Here is a 22,514-nt window from a genome sequence, read left to right on the forward strand (position 1 = left end):
CCTTGCCGGAGTATCGTGGCGCTGGAGACCGCTGGGGAACCCGTCCTGGTTTTCCCTGTGAGATGGTCCCTTACTGGGTATCTCCAAGGTGAAACCAGGCATCCCCGGCGACTTGTGGGAGGCCGTTGTAGAGATGAGGCAAGCTTAATGCCCAGAGTTGCCGAGTGTGATCCTTGGTTAGAGTAGGCACCGAGGCGAGAATTATCGAGTCCGTTGACCCTGGTCCACGACCCTGCCGCGTCGGGAATTGAACCCTGGTCCCGGGCCGTTCTCTGCTTCCGGGTCTGCCGCCTCTAACCAGTGAGCCACACCAATCCACATAATCCACATTATGTGCCCTTAGTAATTATTACACAAGGAAAGATGGCAGTGCTTATTCTGAAAATGGCTATTCTGGACATGCACAGTTTTGAATCAACACACATCTACCCAGCAGACAATCCATTCTCTGACAACCTGAAGTTGTGGAGGAGGTAAATAGATGATATTTTGGTTGTTTGGGAGGGTGATCTAGAATCTCTACACGTTTTCTCAGGTTGGCTTATCACTGGAAACCCCCATCTCAAATTCCCCTGCAAATTCAGTAAGGTATCCATTCCTTTCCTGGACCTTCTATTGCAGCCAAAGAATGGAGGGATTTGCTGAGCTATACAAGAAACCAAAGGTACAGAATTCCCTCCCATGTTATAGCCGTTTCCACCCTATGCTCTGAGAGACAATTTGCCAGTAGGTCCGTTTTTGAGGTTCAAAAGAAACTGTACCATAGTAGTCAGTCAGACAGTCAGTCAGAATATCTTTATTCGACTTTTTCCAAGTCATACAAAGAAACAAACACAATAAAAACATCCCATAAAATACATATTCCTAAATTGTCCTAAAAGCAGCAGCCATGCTGCACATTTAGAAAAGCTATATACATAATTAAAAATAGATTTACATTTCATATCGAAAGTAACATTATAAGACCATTAGTTTTAAGGCGAAATTTGGCCGGCAGCTTTCGCCCTTGCAGCGGCCACCAAAAAGTTAGCAGTGCAGAAGGTAATGCGAGGGTTTGACAGAAGTTGTAGAAAGAGCAACGCCGGGCGCACCTGTGTGAAGCCGGCTTCTTTCAAAATTGGCAGCAAATATTTTTTCCTCTGCTCATGGTACAAACTACAAAACATGACGAAATGCATTGTATCCTGCACGGAGAAATGGTCGCAGCTACAAGGAGGGGCTAAGTCTGGTTTCTGCCAGCTCTTAAAAGAACCTAAACAAAGATGTAACAGGTTAAACCTAAACTTAGTTAATAAAAACCTGTGGTAAGGGAAAGTAACGAAGCTAAGGTAAGGTGCAAGCGAGGATGCGCTAACCAGAAGGCTATGTGCCCTTGCCGCTGGTTTCAGCAATTCGTGTGCCTCGCGGCGCACTTCCTTCCTTTCCCTAAATGACTTTTTGATATAGTCTATGTCCTGGACCCTAATTTTCTCTGGGGATGAAAAAAGTTCAGGACGACCCAATTCTGTAAATGATTTGGCTAAATACGCCAGCCATGGGATGCTACTGTATTTGTCAAGCGCTAGGACGTCATGTAGAATTTTATGGTTTAAAGGAAGGTCTTCATTCAACCACGTTTTCAACCACAGGATCAGGGGGGCTAGGCTCAATGTATCTGACAGATAGGGTAAGCCCACCTCTTTGTGAATAGAAAAAGTTGGGGTTGACTGCGGTACAGAGAGCAGGGATCTAATAAATCTATTTTCTGCTCTCTGAATAGGGTCAAGATTTACATACCCCCACAAAGGGGACCCATATAGTGCAATAGCCACAGGCTTACTCTTATAGATTTTTAAAAGAGCTTCCATGGGCCTGGCTCCTAGCTTGCCAGCGAAACCCAAGAGCGCTGAGGAAGATCTAATTACAGCCAGCCTCTTTGCTCTTATCTGTGGGCCCCACGATCCTTTCTGGTCGAACAATACGCCCAAATAGGGGAATGTGGTTACCTTAGAGACGGGAACCCCTCTACAAAAGAATGTTTTGTGTCTTTTTTTAGTGCACTCACGCCCCATTACCATCGTGTGTGACTTAGAGACGTTAACCTTGAGGTCCAAATTATCCATATAAGAACCAAAGGCGTCCAGAAGGAGCTGAAGGCCAACGCCAGTTCGAGCAATCAACACGGCGTCGTCCGCATACAGGAGTGCCGGAATTTGGGCACCTCCTGCACGCGGAACGTCCGCTTCCTGGCTCCGCAGATGTTCCCCCAGGCCATTAATGTAGATGGTAAAGAACAAGGGGGCTAAGATACAGCCTTGCCGTACCCCCTTTAGAGATTTAAACAATAGAGCACATCTGCCATGATTTGACACTCTAACAGCTGCAAAAAGCTCCTGGTGCAAAGTGGCCATGAACACGACCAAGGCTTCATCGATACCCATCTCCAACAAGATCAACCATAGTTTTGTCCTATTGACCAGGTCGAAGGCCGAGGAGAGGTCCATGAAAGCAAGAAACACGGAACCCTCCTTAGCCACAGTGTATTTAGAGATAAGTAAGTGCAGATTGATACATTGTTTAATGGTCCCTTTTCTCTCTCTAAAGCCATATTGTAATTCGGACAGCCCACCACAGCCCTCAACATTCTCCCTCAGTCTGGATAAAAGTACTCTGCCCAAGATTTTTATGGGTGAGTCCAAAAGGGATATGGGCCTGTAACACGCGGGACCGTCCCGCTGGCCTTTGTTTTTGAAAATAGGGACAATGGTAGATATGGCCCACGAGGCAGGGGCTTGATTACCACTGACTGCGCTGAACACATTTGACATGACCTCCGCCCACAGGTTTGGTGAGTACATAAAAAAGTCAGCAGGGACTCCGTCAGGGCCAGGTGCCTTATGTTTTGTGGTTGCCAAAAGAGCTTTTTTCACTTCTTCGGGATTAAAGATGATAGGATGTACCGCCACGATGGGCAGTGGGGCCTCTTTATTTCCTTCTTCCGCGCCCCCATAGACGTTTTTAAAGTGAGATAGCCATTTTTCATCGGTAATCACGCAGTCCATGGGTGCATTTTTGTCTTCAGAGAAAAGGGGCTGTTTAATGATCTCCCAAAATCTCCTACTGTCCTTCAACACTGCCGCTGAAAGGAGATTATCCCATGCCTCGCGTTTGATGGTATCCTTACGATTCTTTATGGCTACCTTATAATTTTTTCTTAATCTAGAAATATCATCTTTAACCCTGGGAACATTTTTTAGAGCTACCAGCAGTTCTCTATGGGCGTTCGAACATGCGGAGTCAAACCAACGCTTATTTCCTGGGGTTCCCTTATAGGTTTGGCTAGAAGATCCTTTGACACCTGGTCACATATTGCCTCGTATGCTGCTACTATTTTTTTCCCCTGAGCGCCAGGTTTTTTACAGAGCTCTACCTTGTCTTTAATTTTTGGAAAGTTTATTGCATAGAAGTTTTCCGGGATCACTTTGGCCCATTTCACTCGTCTATCATTATCAGTGGTCCTCAGGGGTTGTACAGGTTTTGCTGTAATTGAGGGTACCCCCATCTGAGCTCCCCAGGCCACTTCGAGTAATACGGGGTTGTGGTCGCTATGATGTGTTAAAACTGTGCGATAATCCGTGGTCCGGCTTAAGATGCCTTGTGAGACAAAGATGTAATCTATCACTGTTCCATGTTGGGTACCAGAAAAGGTTGGCATTCTAAGGCCCCAGTCAGGTTCGTACTGATCATAATTAGCGAGTAGTTCTTCAAGCTCCTGCCCCTCTACGGAATGTTCAAAGTGAGGTCCCTGTAAGGCCGCATCGTCATCCTCATTAACGCTACTTCCCTTACATGCTAGGTTACATAAATGAATATTAAAATCGCCTAATAAAATAAACTCAAAAGCAAACTGGATATTCTGAGATACGGAGTTTAAAATACTATCTAGGTTAGCAATATTGCGACCTCTATAATCGCTATTCCCAGAGTTATAAAAATTGACATATAGGGTCCTGCTACTATTATTGATCACCCTTTCGACCATTAAGATATTATCAGAGTCAGTGCTGATCTGCCTATAGCTACCTTTTAGGTCTAAGGAGAACAAGATAACCAAGCCGCCTTTAGCTCTACCCGCTCTGCTGGAAACTGCAGGTTTGGTGAAACTGGTAAACCCATCCCACCAAAGATTGGCGGATGTGTCCCAAGTTTCTTGCAGGGCAATGATGTGATGGTTTGAGATAAAACTCAACCAGGCGTTATCCTGACGTTTTGCATTTAAACCTGCTACGTTCCAGCTTATGATCTTGCAGGAGTCAGTGGGTAACCTAGGTTCTTTTACCCCCTCCAAATCCCCTTCTACTATACGTTGCGTTAATGATCCCTCATTGAGTTCCCCTTGAGGGAGGCTCTGTATATTTTCACTGATTGGGGTCGGCACGGCGCAAACCTCCATCCGATATAAGATCGGGGGCTGGTCGGAATTTGACGGCTCTTGAGACCCCGATGCTTCCTTGTGACTAGGTTTACTGGGGTAATCGACAATGTTATGTCGACCACTTTTTAATAATGGCATATTCAGTGCCTCACTTTCTAGATCGACTCCTACATTAAGTCAATCACAGGTATTTAGGTCGGATAGAGGGCCATACCTATTTCCCGTACCAAATCCCCACCCAAAGGGGGTAGCTACCTGGCCCTGACCAAAAGCTGGTGTGTTCCACATAGGTTGTGGTGTATTTGGACGTATCCGAAACTGGTCATTTCTCATCGGATGTATAAACCTATTGCCCCGTCCATGATGATCATAACCCGAGAGGCCAGTGCCCCAACTATTTATACTAGACTCGTGTAACATGGCAGGCCTGATGTATAGCTCATTCGAGTAGTTAGATCTACCTGTTTCTGGGTTAGTTGTGGGCTGGAAATGATCGTTAGAATATCGAGGTCTGGTGTCCCCTCCCCAGCTAATGATGTTAGTAGATCTCTTATAGCTGGGGATATTGTGGATGGTAGCAGACTGAGATTTGCTATGGAAAAATTTAAGGGTGAGGGGGATTATGGAGCCACTGCGGCGTTGGGGTGGGAAGATATTGGTCAGAATGTCTGGGAGGACCTCCGCGTTGGCGAAGTTTAAGATTACACAATCCCCCTTAAACTTTTTTGGGTTGCTCCCAATCCAAGATACCCTCCTGGTCATGATGATATCCCCTGCCAGTTTATCAAACCCTTGATGTGCCATGTGCATGTTGTTAGTGAGCCAATGTAACGCTTTGTCTTTCAAACCCTGATTGGACTCTATTTTGTCTTGTAATAGAACAGGGACGTTTGCCAGTACGAGTACTACTGGTGATGCTTCCAAGATGAATTGGGCTGAGACATCCTCTGGTTGCAGATCCGCTTTAGCGGCAGTTGTGCTGATGGGGAGATCTACAGCTTCTGCTTCCTGTCTAAGTACAGGTAATGATGGAGATGATGGCAACGGCTCTTGTAAGATGGGCTGTGGATTGCTTTCAGTTGGGGTAACCACCACATCCATAGCCGCCATATTTGTAACTAGGGAGGATAGATTCTCCACCTCTTCAGCCAACTTGCTGTGTACGCCTCCCAACTTTTTAACCTCAGATGTTAGTTTGTCCAGTTTCCCGATCAGGGGCTTGATTATAGTCCTGATTTTAATGTCTATCATGTCTTGAATCCTATTAAATAGGTCATCATCAACAATGCGTCTAGACTCTGCATCAATGTCGAGCTCGACATTTTTCCCTTCACGTCGTGGAGGAGGGGTGGCGGGCTTTTTCCTACCTTGTTGTTTCCCCCCCCGCTTTGCTGGGTATTTTCTACAGGCTCTGACCACCCGTGTTGAGGGCTGCAGGGGTGATAGGACTTCATCCGCTGTGGCTGCCTGGTGGTTTGAGTCAGCAACAATATTATCTGATAGATCTGTTAGATCTATTAGTGGGTCAGAGTCATCAACCTCGTTGCCATTAGCTTGAGGAATAGGGTCTGCTAGATTTGTAGGGGAATTTTCGGGCGGTATATCCAGTGTCGCTGTGCTTAGAACGCTTGTGGAAGGGCTTTCTGGGGGCAAAATAGGCGACTGGCTCAAACCTAGGGATTGCCTTCTCTCAGTGTTGATCTTGCTGACCACTTGTACCAAATATGAGTCTAGGGTGTTAAGTGGCTCAGTGGGGGCAGGTACCAGTTTCTTCCCCATATTTGCTGCAGTCTATTGAAGGCTGTCAAGGGCTGGGCGGACTTACAGGATTTAGCTCAGGTGAATTCAGATAATAATAGCGGAACAGTGAGGTATGGAAATCAATCAGTGGCAACAATTTGACAAACTAATCTCATCAGCGCGATATTATATGCTGGAATGTCAATCTGGAAACAGTACCTTATCGACGCCAAACAGTAGATGACAGGGAGGTGGCCTAGCCTGGCCTTTTCGTGCCTCTGAGGGCCACAGAGGGCCCGCCCTTTGCCCGGGCTTAGCCCCGGGCGTCCCGCTCGCGTCCCGCGAAGCGGAGTGCTCGCTTCCTTTGAAGCCCCTCCTGTCGCGTGTGACGCGTCAGGGAACGCGCCGCCGCGAAGGCTCCCGGGAACTGAAGTCCCGGAGCGGCGGCGCGACTGGCGGCGGTGATGTGCTGTCGGCGCTTATCCAGAGGTAATCTCCTGGCCCCAATATCCTCTTGTGTCTCGCTCCTTTTTGGCACTGACTGCTGGGCTCAGAGTGCTCCGCTGAACAGGAAACATTTGAAATCAATTTGCCACCATCTGGGATGTGCTGGAAGATTAATGTTTCTGCGCATCTTTATGAGACCAAAATCGCTTTTAAAACCTCGGGTGTGTCCCCAGATCCAGGAGGGAGATGCAGCATAGTAGTCAAATTTAAAGAAACATGGACAAAAACATGTTGCCCATTTATAGGGTTATATTAGATTAAATCCCTGAGTACTCTTATTTTAACCCTGTCACAGAAGACCATGGAATAAAGCTGATTCAGCCCTCTGGAGATAGATTTACCAATTTCCGTTGCACTCTGCCCTTCACTGACCCTTTAACATCTCTCTTATTTCTAAAATACCTCAGCTCCTCCCCTTTAGGGAGTTGCAGCCCACACCATGGACCTAGCAGTCGAGGTGTGAGGAGGGAACCCAGTGATAAAGCATGTCACTGTCTGGTGAGTGAGGGTTCTTGTCCTGAAAGAAGCTCTCCTTTGACAATTATATAGCACACTTTACACATACACACATAGGATTATATAGGTGTGTACTGTGGTTTCTCTTTTTCTGACCATACATACTTTTGTGAGTATAGACAGGGAGTAGTATGTATCTGGTTGGGCCTCTCCCGCTAGTCTCCTTGTGTGAATTTGAGTGCCTATTCTGAGCATGAGGTTGGAGGTGGGAATCGCCCGCACTCATTTTTTGGGACCAGCAATTATTTTTCTCCAAACATACTTTGACATAGTGAGAGAGGAAAACACAAAAGGGCAAAATAATGAGGAAAGAGAAGGAGGAAGATAAAAAACAGAAAAACTGTGAAGACAGCAGAAAGTAGGAATGAAAAAGATCATGAATTAGTGAAATAAAGGGGTAGGCAGTGTCTGGTGGTGGATGAAAGAGTCATGGGGTCTTGTTATTTGGCACCCAGGCATGCAAAAGCAAATGGCACATTTGTTTGAGCAAACTCTTGGGTCCCAGCACTTATTCTCCTACTAATTTAGAACTGGAGGATGGTATTCAGGGCTCACAACTCAGTGAAAACAAATACTGGGCTACAGAGTGTAGGATGGTCCTGGAAATCAAGTGCATGCGTATGGAAGAATGAAACGAAATTGGTTAAATGAGAGTCTCAGTAATGTAAAATTCCTGTATATCTTTATCATGGTACAAGCAGATTCAGATTTTTCATATACTGAAGTGGCCCAGCATAATAGAGAGGGCAGCTTTCCATGGCATCAACTCTTGTCACAACACCTATTAGAATCCTGATTACTGGTTAGAGCTGAACACCGGTTGAATACACACCTAAACTGAAAGTACTGAATCGGAAAAGAAGGGTATGTTGTTTTGCCCAGGGAGAAATATATTATTACTATCCTGAAGAATGCAGGCGCGACAGAGCACTTTGCTATGTTATGTGATGTCAGTTGCAAATTTCTAAAGCGCAGGTCTCTTGGTGCTAGGATTAGAGTTGGAGAAATCGAAACCGGAATCAGACTAATTATGTGCAAGAGTAAAAAGCAAAGTCTTAACCGCATGCGCGCTAGCAGTTTTCCCGCTGTGCGCTGCGTTTTTCTAAAAGCCGCGTTACATGACAAGCTCAGCTCGTCATGAGCATACGAGCGCCATAACTCATGACGAACTGAGCTCGTCATGAGCATCGAAGGGGTTAAGCAATTTTCTGAAATGCAGATAGCCTTCTCCAAGTCTCAGCGTAGTAGGTAATGAGTTCCACAATTTCCGGCCCAGTATGGAGAACCGAGACCCTCCTGTGCGTTTGCATCTGAATCTCGGTAATACCAGTAGATTCATATGCATGGATCTTAGGGTACGCTGAGGGGAGTAGTTGAGGATACTCGAAGATATGTGTTTGGGATCCATACCGTGTACGGCTTTGAATAGGATGCATCCTGTTTTAAACAGAGATTGCTGCTTCACCGGGAGCCAGTGGAGCTCTTTCAGCAGCAGTCTAATATGACATTGCCTGTCTTGTTGGTAAATAATTCTGGCTGCTTGATTCTGAATCATCTGCAGACAATGTTTCTGATTTTGCGGGAGGCCGAGGTACATCGCATTTCCATAATCAATTTTGGAAAGAATCAAAGTGATAATGATTTGGATTCTGGCCTCTCTGCTGAAAAATCTTATGATCTTTCGCATTTTCCAAAGTTGGGCAAAGCAAGCAGAGGTAACGGAGCCAATCAGAGAGCTCATACAGAGATCCAAATCTAATTGTATGCCCAGGCTCTTAATCACAGGCTTAGGGAGAGGTGCTGCGCCTAACTCCAAAGGCCAGTGTGCGGGAGTCCAATGCAGAAGTTTGTTTTTGGGGATAATGAACAGCATTGAGTTCCTAACAAATTTCTCTCATTTATTTGACTCTTCAATGGTAAAAATTAGCAGCAAATAATCAGCATAATTATCAATGTAATGAAGGTTCCACAACTGCCCTCAGGGCCTTGGTCCATCCCCCTGTTGAAATTCACAATACCTTGATATATCACTAGGGCCTCCCCTCAGCTCTTGCAGGTCCTAACCTTTCCTACACCTGATGGCCACATTTAATTTACAATTAAATCCCTAGTAATTTGGTAATATTTGTACTGGTGCCTGCAAATTAAATGCAACTACTGGGGTGCAGCCCTCATTTGACCATCCGCTAAATTAGCTCTCTAATGCATGCCTCAGGCCTCCCACAGTCTCTAGGGCACTTTTAGACTGTTCTTGTTTCACTAGACAAGCTGGAACCAAATTCTCAGAAAGAGAAGAACTGACCAAAATTCAGTTTTTGGGTTTGACAAAGGGGTGAACCCCACACACATGCTGGCACTGGGTATACAACTGGCATCCCCAGAAGATGAAATCAGAACACTCCAGGACCTGAGACATTTCAGAAGAAGGGCTCCCCTTCTGTCTGAAGATGAATGATTGGACCTGTTTGCCTTGAACTCAGGATCCCAGAAGTGACTCTATGGGTAATTTGGCTGACGTCCTGTAAAAGCTACTAGAACTCAACATGCTTCCAGAGGCTGTTCCGCCTTTCCAACTAACCAAACCCAACTGGACCTGACCTGGTCCCCTCTGCTGGCCTCTGTTGGAGTGAGTCCTGATGCCCAAGTGGGGTTTTCAAGGTCCTGGACACTAAACTGGAGTGATATCCCTGCTTAACTGGAGGTTTCACCAGATCCAGCACTGGACCTCACATTCCAGCACTGTGCTGCTCCTGATTGACTTCTCCAGACCAAATGAGCCTGGCATCACAACACTGTGCATGCCCCACCCCAGTGACAGGAGGTAAAACTCCCAGTAGGTTGAACCTGGTCCAGTACCTGGCTCGCTCTCCATCAGGGACAGCCTGAACTTTTAACTCCAATTCTATTGATTGGGATTTTGTTGTTTTGGTGTAATTTTATTTATTAAAATATGCTCTAGTTCTCTAAATTGATTCGGCATTAAGCACGGGTTGTGTTTGCACTTTATTACTGTTTGAGTGCTGCATATATTTTTTACCAAAAATAAACAAGAGAGAGAAGGAAATTTTCTAAGGAACACTCTTGGTCCCCCAGCTCATATAGTCAAAACAACAAAATAGTGTACCTTCTCAGGGGAAGAGCAGGCATGAAGAATCAAACTTGATTCTTTAGAAAGCCCTCACTCACCAACCTAGTTGGTGACATGCTTCATTATGGGGCCCGATGATGTTCTGACCTGTTCAATAATTGTCCACATCAAGTCATTTGTTGCGTGGTTCTGTTGAAGGAAGTGCTCACTCACTTTGGTCGTGGCTCTCCTACATCTAATGTTGCTTCTATGCTCTATGCTCACACAAGGTTGTAGTCATGCCCACATACCACAACCCATACGGACATGTGATCAAATAGACCACATTAGTGGAGTTGCAGTTGGTGTGAACACCTAATTAATTGGATTTTTTTTCATACTTATGAACTCAGGTTAGGGTGAGCCTTAACGCACCCATACCGCGGAGGTTCACACTTTGGTCCTGAAGAATTCCTGGTTAATAGCATCATATAGGCAGAAACATGTTGACCACACACAATGGGATATGGCTGAACAAACTATCCAGTTTTCACATCCCACACCTCATTTTTTAATGTGTCTGATTGGTCAACTGATAAAATTATTTTTGGACACAATCTATGCATTTTTAATCTCCACACACTCACTTTCACTTGTGACTCAAACAACACAAACCTGCTCCACAGTAATTCTGGCATTGAAGCACACCAGGGGGGCACTCGGCCTCTCCTGGCGGGGCCCGATGATGAAGCATGTCACCAACTAGGTTGGTGAGTGATGGCTTTCTAAAGAAACAAGTGTGATTCTTCATGCCTGCTCTTCCCCAGAGCATATATTCTTTACACATTGCCTCTAAGATAAGCCTGAATTATCTGTGTCAAGATACCAGAGGAATAACTACAGGTTTATTTAGTGAATTTTGTGGTTCACCGTTGTAGGAGGCTGGATTAGTATATAGTGCACACTTATCTAATTGAAGCACCTTGCACTATTCCAGGCAACCCTCATTGTGATTTTAGTGGTCTTAGACAACCAAAGAAAGCTCTCTAAGTGGTAGCTTTGGAGAGCAGCCTTCAGGCTTATCTTGAAGGAGTGTTAAGCAGCTTGTTCTACCAGATCTAATCATGTAGTGTAGGTTAAATGAAAAAGAACGACACAGTGTAGTTATAAAAATAAGTATATTTATTATACACACTCACTAACAGTTTGGTATATCTCCTACCTGGAGATATAAACACAAATACAAAATAATACTTCAATTGCAGGTAGGTAAGTAAGCGCAATACAGAGTGGTCTCCAGAAAGAGACCAAATCATATACTAAAAAAATGGAATGTGAACTGCAACTGAAATTGGAACTTGGACCAGGAGACTCAGAGTAGCCGAGGACACAAGGAACCACCCAAGGTAACTACCTAGGAACCCCACAGAGGCAGTGTGCAGAATGGAAACACAGCTGCGTGCTCAATAGAAGTGAGAAGGAAAGTTGTAGTTGTAGTTTTGAAAAGAAATGCCCTTTCCAGTGGATCCTAGATGCCGCTGGTAAAGACTGTGCAAGAGTCCAGTGGAATCCAAGGGTGGATTCTTGAAAAGGAGAACCTGCAAGCAGAGGGGACAGAGTCTTTACCACTCAGAGGTGACCAGGAGGAACTGAAGAGCAATGCCCAATGATGTTGGAAGGTGTAGGAGTGAAGACAGTGACTTTGTCCCTGCAGCTGTGAGGACCAGGTGACACTGAGGAAGACCAGGAGCCATTTTGAACTGTCCCACTTCAGGAGTCAAGAACCAAGGGGTTGATGTCTGGCTGGAGCCCCAACAATAAACCAAAAGAGAGTACACAGTTCCCCAGTAGGAAAAGAGCGGATGAACCAACGTTAGTGGAGGCACAAAGGAGGGGAATCCTCCTTGTCAGAACTAGTGTCCTCAAACACCCTGCAAGCTAGGTGTCATGCTTCATCATATGGGCTCGCTCCTTATCGGGTCGCCGGTGCAATACCCGACGGGCACCCATGAAGGGGCTCTTTAGCGGAGATTTTCTGTTCCTGCCGTATGGTGCTGTGGGTGTGAGGGCCCTAGGGGAGGGAGTGTGTAGATGTAAGTGGGTGGTTTAAAAAAGGTTGGATAGTCCACAAAGTCATTTTAATAGAGTGGTAAACTACCTTGTAAAAAAACAAAAGAGAGGCTGCTCTCTGGCTCTAGGGTCCAGGGGAGCAAAGCTCTACTCTACCTTAATGGTCAACATGTTTCATGCAGTATGGTCAGAGTGATACAGTGCATTTCATCAGGACCAAGAACTATCTACACTAAGTGGTCTGGAGGAAAATTTCCTACCTCCCACTGATCCAGTGTGCGAGCACGTAGTCCCGCCAAATCTAGTGGAACCCAACTAGATGGAAGCGCTTGCTTCAGCGGTCTTTCCGGCAAATGGAACCATCTATTCGGGTGCCCTGTCTGGGTTCGGGCAAACGTCGGTAATCTACCCCTGCGCTGGAGCCGGAAAGCCTCAACAACCCTTGGCAGCTGCCACAGGTGTGGAAAGCAATGACGGAGCAACATTGGGACCAGCAAGGTCCAAGGGACTCACCACAAGCAGGAAAGTCAGAGTGGGTCCCCAGAATGCAGGGGAGCCTACTGAAGCAGGAGAATACCCTCAAGAGGACCCAAAGGCTGACAGCACAGGAGCTGCAAGAGGACCTCGAGCAGCTCACCAAAGATGAAGGCCCACGGTGCAGAGTTTGTGTTGAGGATGCCAAACTTGGCAGGAAGAGATGCTGGAGGCTGGAGCTTCTTGTAGCCTGAAGATCTCTGAAATGCAGAGCCAACAAGCCTTGGCAATGGCAAATTGATGCAGTGCACAGTGGTTCGGTCCCAGCGGTTCCGATGAGGGATACAGGCCTCAAATTGCTAAGATGACAGGTTAGACCTTGAGGGAGTTGCAGAACTACTCCCATGTCCTTTGTCCAGTTTTGCACCAGAGTGGGAGCCAAGGGCTTCCTGAACTGGCTCAAACCGCAGTATGCAAGGAGGGTCACTAATTGTGCCGTTCAAAGCAGTCTGGTGTTGCTAGCAAGTGCCCAGACCCCAACCCAATACACCGAGTCCTGTCTAGGAGGTTGTCACACCTCCCTGTGACAAGAAACATGGTGTTTTATCTTCTCACGGTCGAGCTCAGCTCGGAAGCCAGAGAGCAGAATCGCGTCTGGAGTTGGCAGTAGCACTAGCTTGCTGGCAGACCTTGAAAGGCTGTTACCGGGAATACTGGGGGCTTCCTGGAGGAGTCCACTAGTGCATGGAATTATGGGCTTGATGTACGACCATGACAATTTGCAACTCACAAATTGCGCTCAATTGTGAGTCGCAATTTGCGAGTTGCAAAATGCCATGTACAACAGTGTCTGGGACACTGTTTACGATTCCCAATGGAGTCTCAAATTGCATGCCTCATCAATATTCATGAGGCACTCACAATTTGCGACCCCATGGCTGGCCCTCCCAGGGATGGCGGCCTGCAGGGCTCAGCAGACCTCCATGTCTGGGACTGCTTTTAAATAAAGCAGTTTTCTTTTTTATTTGGCCAGTTTTCCTTAAAAGGAATGAAACGTTTTTGTTTAATTTTTTAAGGGCAAGGCGGGGCCCCTGAGAACACTGCCTGCCCCTAATAAATATTTTCCCCTGCATTTGCAAAGTGGAAGGGGTCCCATGGGGACCTCTTCTGATTTGCAAGTGCACTACCACCCTCTTGAAGAGGGCGCAATTACGGTTGCAAAACATTCATAGATGGGGTAGAGAGTCGCTATTAGGAAGGGACGCCCTTGAAATGCCCCTTCCTAATATTGAGGCACAATTCCTATTTAGCAAGTCGCAAAAAAATTGCGACTCGCTAAAAAGGAATTGTCAATGGCCCTATTCGCTTTTGCATGCACAAATGGGTCACTAACCCATTTGTGCGTGCAATTTAGGGTTGTACATCTGGCCCCATACCTCCAGCACTGGAAACTGTGTTGGGGCACGACTCAAACGTGTTTGATACCAAACATGCTCAGGTTTGCACAGCCACAATGCAGTTAGCCATTGCATAGTGACTCATGGTCACTATCTTTATTAAACTGGCTGGCCGATTTTGGGGTTTGTAGGGGTGTCCTGCTCATGCAGGGGCACCCACACACTTATAACTCAGCATCCTGCCTTCAGGCTTGAAAGGCCTGCCTTAGGGGTGACATAGGTTTTGAATGTAGTGACCTCAGATATAAGAAGATGTATATCTGCTCTAAGTGGTGCTAGCACAAGTTTACACAGGCTACAATGGCAGGCCTGTAGTCACCGTATGCATGGTCTCTCATGGGTGGCACAATACATGCTGCAGCCCTTGGCAGACCCTTGGTGTACTTTTGCCCTGGGTATCTTAGTACCATATACCAGGGACGTGTGGGGGTACACCGGTAGCCAATTGTGGAGGTACTGACACACTTACCATGTCAATTTAGGGCGGAAGCACAGTGACTGGGACCCTGATTAGCAGGATCCTAGTTAGGCTAGTCAAAACAACATACTGAAAGTGGGGTATCAATGACAGCAGATCCTACTTTCCTACAACCATGATAAGTATTGTGTTTAATTTTTGAGGTGGGTTCTCATCACTTCAATGAATACTCAAATTTGTTGGAGAGGGCATGGACCTTCCTAAAACCGGGCACGAAGGGTGGAGAGCTGTTACCAAAAAAGTGACAGAAAATAAACAAATTAAGTAAACATCTGTGAGACCACATCTTAGACATTCCATGGCAATGCAGCATGCACAGTGGACATGACTAAGGCCCTCAGGTCAATATTGTGAATTGTTTGTAGCTAAAAGGGTGAAGAATGAGATGCTCGGTCTAATCTTAGGGGGCAGTGAGGGCAAAAGAATGATGGGTTGAAATGGTATACTGAGTGGTTGCCTGTGGTTAGACTTATTGCAACCAGCCTCCCATCACCTTTTGTGAGTTTGATGTAACACCCTAAGTGGCCAAGAGTGTGCCCAGACATGGGTTTCTTACTCACTCTACCACTGCAACCAAGCTTCACCTGACTGAATATGCCCAATCATGTAGAAGTCATTCTTCGGTTGCTTGTGTTGTGGTTCAGAGAGGACCTCAGCTGGCAGATTGTACTGGACTGTTTCCATTGGAGAAAGATCGTATGGCTGGATCTAATCCGAGCTGGCTTGGTGGTCAAAAGAACAATGCATTGGAATGCTACCTCAGTGACATTATATTTATCTCAAGCAGCCGGGTTGAAATCCTTCTCAGAAATGAAGAGGTATACCAAATGGCTGAGTCTGAACTATTTAGATACCATCAGATTAGGCATGGCTTCGCCACTCGCATTCCTAAAGCCATAACTATTGAGGAGGCAAATTTCATGGAGGACAGAATTATAACCAAACCTGCCTTCAAAAGCTAAAATCTCTTATATATAAAAATATAATTTAAAACTCTATATATAGCACAGATAAACTCAAGGAAAATAGCAAAAGGAATTGGGGGAAATGCAGTCAATCAATAATTCAATCAAGTCGTATTTGTAAAGCGCAGCTTGTCACCCGAGAGGGTCAATTTACAGAGCTACAAATTAAAGTATAGTAAACCAGAGCGAAAAGACAAAACACAAAAACATTACATACAAATACCAAACGTTTGAAAAGTTATTTACAGTTGTATAAAGAAGTCTGTTCATAAGTGCTTGCTAAAATGCAAAAATAAGCCAGGTCTTGAACCCCTTCCTGAAGTCTGTCAGCGAGGGTGAGGTACATAGGTGAATTAGTAGGCTGCTCCCGGCTTGACGCCAAATGGGAGAACCAGCGTCCTCTGGTGTAGCAGCAGTGAATGCATGGGATCCGTGCAGGGGGGAAGTGGGTGGAGCAGAGATTCCTGGGGGGGTTGGTGGAAGTGCAGACGGTGGTTCATGTAGGCAGGTCCTTGGTCATGAAGGGCTTTGGAGGCGTGTGTCAGGAGCTTGAACTGGCATCTCTTCTTGACCAGGAGCCAGTGGAGGTCTTTCAGGTACTGGGCGATGTGGGTTCTCTTTGGCAGGTTGAGAATAAGTCTGATGTCTGCATTTTGGATCATATGTAGTATTTGTATGATTGTGTTGGCGGTGCCTGCGTAGAGTGTGTTGTTTGAGTCCAGTCTGCTGGTTATGAGGGCATGCATTACAGTCTTCCTGGTGTTGATGGGAAGCCACCGGAAGATTTTGAGGAGCATGCAGAGTGTGTGGAAGCAGGCTGAGACAGTATTGACCTGACGTTTCATTGAGAGGTCACTGCTAAGGATGATGTTGAGGTTGCAGGCATTGTCTTTTGGTGTGGGGGTTGGTCTGAGCTCCAACGGCCACCAGGGGTCGTTCCAGAGAGCGTGTTTGCCAAAAATAAGGACTTTCAACTTGTCTGTGTTGAGCTTGAGGCAGTTGTCCTTCATCCAGGCTGAGACGTTCTTTCTACTGTTGTGGAAGTTTGACTTTGTTACAGATCTGGTCGACTGAGAGAGATAGGACGAGCTGGGTGTCGTTGCCGTAGGAGATAATGTTGAATTTGTGCGATCTGATGATTTCTGTGGGTGGTGTCATTTAGATGTTAAAGAGGGTTGAACTGAGAGATGAGCCTTTGGACACGCTGCAGATGTGCCTGGCTTGCAACGTGAAAGGAGGTCGTCAGACTTTCTGGGTGCGTCCGGTGAGAAAGGATGCAATCCATCTGAGTGCGTCGTCTGTTATGCCAATGTGCTGTAGGAGGTTGATGAGTGTCTGATGGGAGACTGTGTCGAATGCTGTGAAGATGTCAAGCGGAATTAGGACATCTGACTCTCCTCTGTTGAGTAAGGTGAGTATATTGTCAGTTGCGGCGATCCGGGCTGTCTCTGTGCTGTGGTTAGTTTGGACGCCTGATTGGGCGGGTTGCAGAAGGTTATTACTCTCCAGTTGTTTAATGAGTTGGAGGTTGATGGCCTTTCCCAGGAGTTTGGAGGGAAACTTGAGAAGTAAGATTGGACGATAGTTCTGGAGCTAGTTGGGGAGTCAGCTGAGGGTTTCTTGAAGAGGGGGTCTGACCTCCACATGTTTCCAGGCAACGGTACATGTTGCAGCGGTTAATGAGGCATTGAGGATGGTGGTGAGTTGGTAGCTGAGCTCGTCTCTTCTGAGGTTGAAGATCCATTGGGGCAGGATTCGGAGGGTGCCTCTGAGTGGATGAAATTCATAAGGGTAGCTGTGTTCTGTGTGCTGAGCTGTTTCCAAGCTGTGAGCGGGTGGTCGACGTCAGTAGTCAATAAGAGGCTCATTGGGTTGGAGATCGAAGTTTTTATAGATTGTCGTTAGCTTGTTGTGGAAGTGGTCGGTGAGGGCATTGCAGAGTTTCTGTGAAGATGAGAAGAGGTTTTGGGTGGCTGATGGGCAGGTAAACTCTCTGAGGATGGTGTAGAGTTCCTTAGCTTGGCTTGTGCTAGTGTTGATCCAGAGTGTCAAGGCTTCTTATTTTGTGACTCTGATCTGTCAGTGGTAGTTGTTGAGGGCTGATTGGAAGGTGGCTCTATCAGTGTGAGTCCTGCTAGAGCGCCATCTCATTTCTACTTGCTTGCAGATGCGTTTTGACGTGCTGAGTGCTGGGGTGTACCAGCTGACTTGTTTGGAGGCTCTGTGCATTTTGGTAGGTTTGGTAGGGGTGATTCGGTCCTGAAAGGTCTGTACTGGCTGGTCCAAGTTGGTGGTGTCTCTGGGCTGTGTGGTAGTGAGGGGGATCAATCTATTGTTACTGAATGACCTTGGACCGACTGTGGAGGGGAGCACTGTGTCTGTTGGGGATGGTGCGGGTGAGTACGGCGATGGTGAAGTGTACGATGGAATGGTCCCACCATTTAAGTTCCGAAGTGTGGCTGTATTTGATTATGTTGCTGGATGTGAAGATGGGGTCCAGTGCGTGTCCTGCTTTGTATGTGGGGTCAGTGACTAGCTGCTTCAGGCCGATGTTGTGTAGTCTTTCCAGGAGGCCAGTGGAGTTGGTTTTGGTTGTGTAGTCTACGTGAAATTTGAGGTCTCCTAGAAGGACGTAGTGTTTGTAGTCGATGGCGAGCGGGGTGATGGCATCGCTGAGTCCGGTTTGTGATCCCAGAGGTCTGTACATTAGGGTGCCTCTGATGGTGGTCTTATTGTCAGTGTGGATCTGAAGTTCATGTGGTCCATGCAATGGTCTTGTCGTCTGTGATAGGACAAGTGAGCTATTCCTTGTGTATGATGGCGATGCTGCCTCTGTGTCTGTTGGTGCGGTTGCGCTGTTTCATCTTGTAGCCAATGGGTATTACTGTGGCGATGTCTGGGGCCCAACCTGTGGTGAGCCAACTCTCTGTGAATGAGTGTTACAATGCGGGTGAGGGTGGAGATCGTGCCCCAGATTTCAGTGGTGTGTTTACACAGGCATCTGGTGTTGCATCTAAGTTGATCTGACAGGGTCTTTGCCGGCGTGGATGGTGAAGTGCAGGATCCTGCGGAGAAGGTCGGCTTTGGAGTGGAGGTGAAGCAGCACTGTAGGGAGGAGAATGTTTCCGCTGTGAAGGGGGGTGATTTGATGCACCAGTTGTTGTTATGACCAGGGTCTAGGGTGAGGAAATCGGCAGAAGAGCACCCATGGAGGTCAGAGGGGCCAAGGTTCCTGAAGCGGTCCAGATGTAGATGGGCTTGCCTTTGGAGTACCAGCAGCAGGGTCGTGCTGTGGCCTTCATTAAGTATGTCCTGCAAGGGTCCCGGATCCTTAGTCAGTCTGAATAACCAATGGAGTGGTGACAATTCATCTTTGTAAATGCAGGGCACAGCCTATTCATTTGCAAGTGGGGCTGTTTCACCCCCTCAATCAGGGACCCAATTTCCTAAAGACATGAGTGATCTTGAACACATTAGAAATCTACCCTGGCCATTTAAATGCTTGGCATTCTTCAAGTTGTCACATTCTGTCCTGTTTAGCTAATCTCCCGCATTTGGCTGGCCCTGGAGTAGCTGGGTCATAACACAATTGGGTCAAGGGAGGAAATGCTCGAGCAGCACAAGAATGCTCCCAGCTAGTGTAGCCTTTTAGCCTTGCAGGAAGGCTAATTGCTGCTGGCCGCTTTGGGTTTGCTCTGATTGGCACAGCACGAGTGATGAATATTCAAGACACATCAAATTCCTACCAGAACGGTAGGTCCATGATGAAGTCAACCATAGCTGCCAACTAGTGAATGGGAAAAGTCAAATGAAACACCAATTTCACAAAAGCATAGCATTCTTGTCATTGTCTAAGCCAGTCCTGCAGTCCTGTTTCTAGGGGCTGTTTTGTACTGATAATTTACCTTACTTTTACAGGACTATTCCTCCTGAGAGGTTTTCCTCCTCAAACTTCAGGGGTCTGTTGCCCAAACCTGATTGTGCATAGAGTACAGCCACTAAAAGAGTAAAGCTGCAACAGAGAGTCAGCCCATGTTCTCTAAACTCTGCAATGTGTGACGCATTCGCTCCAGACTTTACTGGTTCCCACAGTAGAAACAATGTTGAGTGCAGGTAGCAGTGGGATTTGATGACCACCCCAACACTTACCCTTTGTGATGCACAGGAATACAAGAGGGTGCTTTGAAATTCTAGGGAAATGGGGCTAGTGGCCTTGTCAGAGGTGTTTGACAGCGAGAGGAAGGGTGTATCCCTTATTTAAAAGAAGCAGAAGCAATAGAATCTTCCTCCTCCCAACCAATAGGAGTGCCAAACCCCAGAAAAGACAAAAACAAAAAGTGATGAATGAGTTACTTGAAATAATGTCACCTACTGGCAATCGAGTCCATTGTTTATTTGTCCACTATACCACCTCAAGCAGTCATATGCCAATCATGCCCAGATATGGGTCCCTTGCTCACTGTGCCATAGGACTCAAATCTCACCTTTCTGACAAAGCTTAAGGAAGCCAAAGCTGGTCTGAGGTTGCTTGGGTTCCCACTCTGAGAGACCTAGCCTGGTATTTTGGGCTGGTGCCTATCTGAAGTGGCATGGTAGGTAAAACAATGGTTTGCTGGATTGGTGCCCAGAATAATTACTATTGGCTAATAACATTTCAAGCAATCCACCCATTGCATTTCCCTCTATGAAAATCCCAGGAAGTGGTAGCTGAAAGTTTAATTAATTTAAGCATGAAAAGATACTTTTAATTTCATGTGTGAGTTTTGGTTTGCATGATGTGAGATTTATGGATTATGGGGCAGATGTATGAAGCTCAAATGGGTTCGCAAATCCCGAAATTCGCAGAATTTTGGCGTTTGCGAACTCATTTTTGCTAAATGGTATGTATGTAGCAAATTTGAGTACAAAATAAGGAATCGCAAATTTGCGATTCCTTATTTTGCGATTGCATTTAAGGAATCGCTAATTTTGCGATTCCTTAAATGCAATGTATGAAGCACCCAAGTTGTGCGCTTTCTCATTAAGAAATCGCAAATTACCACCAACTTGAAGTTGGAGGTAATTTGCGATATCTCTCACAAAAGCACTTTTGTGCATTTGTGAAGCTGCCACATTTTGTGACGCACCAGCAGGGTAAAAAATGCGTCATGTTGCATCATATTTACAAAGTGAGTCATCTAGGTAGATGCATCACTTTGAAACCCCTGCGCTACATTATACCTGTGCCAGGTACAATGTATGCAGGGTGTGCGTTCTGACGCAAGTAAGCCTCTTAGAAGTGACGCAGAGAAATCTATGAAGTTTCTCTGCGTCACTTCTAGGACGCAAATGCGTCAATATCCTACGCCTGCCTCACAGTAGGTGTAAGACTAACGCAGGCACATTTGAAATGGGACTTGCCCATGTGAAATGACCCATTGATGGAGTTGTGTCACTTTCGTGAAACACTAATTTTTGCGCCTACAAATACAGCAGAAATACTGACGTATCTGTAACTCCCTGCGACATGATGAGTCATATCAAAAATATGACACATCAAGCATGTCGCACGGAGGGCAAAATGAAAAGTGATGCATCACTGTTTTCACGCAGCGATGCGTCACTTTTCATAAATGAGGCCCTCGGTTCGAGTCTCGGCAATGACCCTGAACATCCTGTCATTCTGGGCAAATCACTTAATCTCCCTGTGCCTAACAAAAAATGAATATGTCCTCATGCAATGCAACGGTTGCTATGTAAAGCGCTCTGATACCCAATTTGGGTCAAGTTCGCGCTATATAGAAACTCTGTAAATAAAAAATAAAAAGTCACCTCCATTCAATACTCATGACCTTGCAACTGACCTCTCATTATTTCAATCATATTACTAACGATATCCCACATTATGCCATTGATGGCATCAATGATGAATGCACCTATGGCATTATCAATTAAATCGCTCCTGTAGACTTATAACTTCACTAAATATTTCCACAATGACATCAAAACATCCATGGAACACACTTTTTTAAGGCACCGGTTTAAAACTTGCATCTTTCCACACCGCCCACTAGTCTTGCCATATGTGCAAACTATACTGTTGCATACACACAATGTGGTCTATATTAATGGCTCACAATGTTTTTGCTTTCACCCACGCCCACTCTTATATCTGCATAATTGTGTTTAATAATAGCCTTAATAATTCACTTCCATTAGTTGAAAAACTCCGAACACCAAGCATACATAACCTTCGGCACCTGTTTAAGTCAGTAGTCTCTATGCCCTCTTAGTTGCCACACACTGATGTATGTGGATTAATGGAAAAACGAAAACTAAGCAACCACATTGGAGGAAACCACATATTAACAATTTTAAGGAAAGCAAATTATAAGTAAATACAAAAAAGTCGAAATTCAAAGAAAAGATAATTTTAAAGAATAATTACATAGCAATTGGATGGAGTTTAGGATTAGTGAGGGGTTTTTGGGTTCAGGAATGGGTAATGTTTAGGGATGATAAGGGATTTTATGGGTCAGGAATGGGTGGAGTTCAGGAGTGGTGAGGGGATTTTGGGTTCATGGATGAGTGGAGTTTAGGGGTGTGCGGTGTTTTTAGAGTTTGAGAATGGGTGCAGTGTAGGGGTGTTGTGTAGGGGTGTTGAGGGGTTTTCGGGTTCAGGGATGGGCAGAGTTTAGGGTTGATAAGGGTTTTTAAGTTTCAGCTATGGTTAGAGGTTAAGGGTGGTGAAGAGTTTTAGGGTTCAGAATTGGGTGGAGTTAAGGATGGTGAGGGCTTTTAAGGATGCAGGGATGGGTGGAGTTTTGCTGTAGTAAGGACTTTTTGG

At 45.9% G+C, this 22,514-nt stretch overlaps 1 protein-coding gene across 1 annotated transcript in view; it reads right to left on the minus strand.

Annotated features, from left to right (window-relative positions):
- The window catches only part of LOC144769651 (IgGFc-binding protein-like), a 1,105,637-nt gene that overhangs the window by 1,025,244 nt on the left and 57,879 nt on the right, over positions 1-22,514 (minus strand). The gene's annotated exons all lie outside the window — the stretch shown is intronic.

Source organism: Lissotriton helveticus, chromosome 7 (assembly GCF_964261635.1).
Source record: "Lissotriton helveticus chromosome 7, aLisHel1.1, whole genome shotgun sequence".
NCBI lineage: Eukaryota > Metazoa > Chordata > Amphibia > Caudata > Salamandridae > Lissotriton > Lissotriton helveticus.